Source organism: Chionomys nivalis, chromosome 16 (genome assembly GCF_950005125.1).
Source record: "Chionomys nivalis chromosome 16, mChiNiv1.1, whole genome shotgun sequence".
Taxonomy (NCBI): Eukaryota; Metazoa; Chordata; class Mammalia; order Rodentia; family Cricetidae; genus Chionomys; species Chionomys nivalis.
This window is the reverse complement of record NC_080101.1, coordinates 28,289,914-28,293,175: the sequence shown is the minus strand read 5'-3', so window position 1 is coordinate 28,293,175 and position 3,262 is coordinate 28,289,914.

The window sequence follows — 3,262 nt, the reverse complement described above, 5'->3', positions numbered from 1 at the left end:
GCCGCACATCGCAGCGTGTCGCCACGGAGACACCGCCTTGACCAGAGGGGTGGGACTTAAGGGCTGCCAGGAAAATTGGTGTCCACGGAGAACTTCCGCTTGCCTCTTGCCCGTGGCGGTTTAGCTGTGGCCAAGCTGTGGCCAAAGGAATCTAGCCTTCTGGCGGGGCATTTCCGACCTCAGCCAGCTCATCCTCTGGCATGCGGAAGTAAGTATGAGCTGTCTCGCTGCCGGTGGGAAGCCCTTCCAATCGTGGGCCTCTATAACCATCCTGGCTGGATTAAAGGTATTCTAGAGACCCCGATGGATGCTCGTTTGCAATCAGACTGTTAAAACACTGGACTGAAATTGCGGTTTCCCTGGGAGTCCATGCTGGGAGAAGGGAAAGACTAGGGCCAACTGAGGAACTTGACTCGAGGAAAGATGTTTCACAGTTCCGCAAACTTGTCAGACTACCTTACCAGAGAAACTGGAAATGAAGCGATGATGGATGCGACTACATCTCGACAAAGGACTGCTTAGTTACACGTACCTCTTGGCGTCTATGTAAGCCTAAACTAAACCACTTGTCAGAACCCTGGAGTTGGACTTGGAGTAGAGAATGCCACTAGAGGTCATTGTTCTTTCTGATATGGCCATATTAACTAAAATCTCTCTCTCTCTCTCTCTCTCTCTCTCTCTCTCTCTCTCTCTCTCTCTCTCTCTCTCTCTCTCTCTCTCTCTCTTCCACTTCACCTTTGTGTCTTCTTAATTGGCCTGCCGAGAATGAGTGGACCAACCTAGTTAGTTACAACTGCCAAGGCTTGCAGGCCGGTGGTGGTTCGCTTGCCTTTAATCCCAGCACTCAGGAGGCAGAGGCAGGCGGATCTCTGTGAGTTCGAGGCCAGCCTGGTCTACAAGAGCTAGTTCCAGGACAGGCTCTAAAGCCACAGAGAAACCCTGTCTCGAAAAACCGAAGAAAAAGAAAATAAAGACTACCAGGGCTCAGGTTGTGACTCTTGCATCTCTAAGAGCAGCTTTTACTCCTGCAGCTAGTTGTCTTAACTTGAGCACATTTCCCCAAATCTCTCACAAGTAATCACCGGGCTCACAGGGTTGGACACTGGGAGGGAGGCAGAAAACCCTACTTCCAGCAACAGCAGCATCCTTCAGATGCCCAAGTACCTCACCGACGCTAAGCAGCTACCCAAACACCTGCGGCACTGGTCACCCCCATTTGGGGAGTTGTCAGATCCCATTCTCTGCTTCTTCCTTGATCCCTAGCCCCCTCTCCATCCTGACTCATGTCTGAACCTCAAGTCCCCCCCCCTTTTCTTTGAGACAGTCTAAATATGTAGTCTTGGCTGGCCTGGAACTCACTATGTTACGTAGATCAGGCTCACCTCACAAAGACTCTACCTCCACTGAGACAGGCAAGCCATTTTCCTTCATTCGACATCACCCTGTTAGTCTCCAAGGTCTGACATCACAGATTCACCGTTCTTGTGCTTCAGGAAAGAGGCCCAGGGCTGTAATTCATGTCACTGCCTCTGTCTTGGAGCCCAGGCACTCTCTCCATTATGAACCACGGGAAAGAGTGGTCATTTCTGGCATGTCACTAGTTTGGATGGGCACTGGTCACCAAACAAAGCAGGTAGGGCTTCAGGATCACCCTAGCCTCCATTTCCTGAAGATCCTGAAGGAATGTGAGTGCCAGCTTCCACTTTCCTCAGGCATAGAAACCCTTGGAGGAAGCAGGATGCTCTTGCTTGAGCCTGACTGGTTACCTGCTGGTCGCTTCAGGCTTCAGGCCTGCCCCTTCAGAGATAAACACACTGAACGGGTAGGGCGGCAGCTTCCTTTTTTGAGTCTGTTGTTCTGGTTCTGTCTTGCCTCACAATGCTCTGGATGACCCAGGGGTCCACTGGACAGGAATCTGGAATCCTTTGAGGATCTCTGGCTCGAGCTGCGTGGGGCTGGGATCTTGGTGTCTTCAGTCCATAGTAGGGCACACTGGGCAGCGGTGCAGGTTCATTCAGTAAGGTGTTCTGCACATTGACATTCCAGGATTAACATCACAGGTCTCTGTGGAAATGAGTAAAGGCCCGCTCAGAAGAGTGACAGTTCATAATTGCTTATAGTGCTGTGGCCTCAAACTCAAGGCCTTTCTTATGTTACGCAAGTTCTTTACTACTGAGCTATGCCCTCAGCCTTTTTTTTTTCAGTGCTACTGATGGAACCTAAATCTTCTTGCATGGGAAACACACTACCCCTGAGCCACAACCCTAACTCCCCCTTTTTTTAACCTTTCCTTCCTTTTTCTCCCCCAAGCCCCTGACTCTGTAGCCCAGATTAGGCTGGAATTTCCTATGTAGCTATGGCTGATCTTGAACATCTGATTCTCCTTTGTGTTTCTAATGCTGTGATCACAGACATGCAGCTGAACCCAGTTTATTCCATGCTAAGGATCAGACCTAGGATCTTATGTGTGCTAGGTAAACGCTCCATCAACTGAGCTAAATTTCCCCTTGTTTTTAGAGAGGCTCAGACTGTGGGGCAGGTTGGCCTTGAACTCCTGACACTCCTCTGACCTCAGCTTCCTGAGAGCTAGGATTACAAACGTGAATCACCATGCTTGGCTTTTCTTCCTTAAGAAGTACTGTTTTTATCTCTGTGAGTTCGAGGCCAGCCTGGTCTACAAGAGCTAGTTCCAGCAGGGCAGGAACCAAAATGCTACAGAGAAACCCTGTCTCGAAAAAAATCAAAAAAAAAAAAAAAAAAAAAAAAAAGAAGTACTGTTTTTGTTTCCCAAGCTGGCCTTAAACTTTCCATCCCTCTGTCTGAAGCATTCCAAGTAACTATAATTACAAATATGTACCACAATGCCTGGGTACCTATAATATGTACATACGTACATACGTACGTACGAATGTATGTATGTATATGTGTGTATGTATATAGCACATGTGTATTTTGCGTGTGTGTGTCTGTGTGTGTGTATGTATGTTTTTAAGTATGTGGACATGTGGGTATTCATGTGCATGTTGTGGTTTAAATGAGAATAGGTTCATACATTTGAGTGCTTGGTCCCTAGCAGGTAGAACTGTTTTGGGAAGGATTAGAAAGTGTGGTCTTATTGGAGGAGGTGTGCTGTGGGAACTTCTTCAGCCAATGGCCTTTGAGACGCTAGAGCACTTTGGGCGTGGTCTTGGGGTACTGTAGAAACAGATGTAGCAATGTGCACTCTCTGTTGGCGGCTGGATTCGGTTCCTGTTCCCTGCTC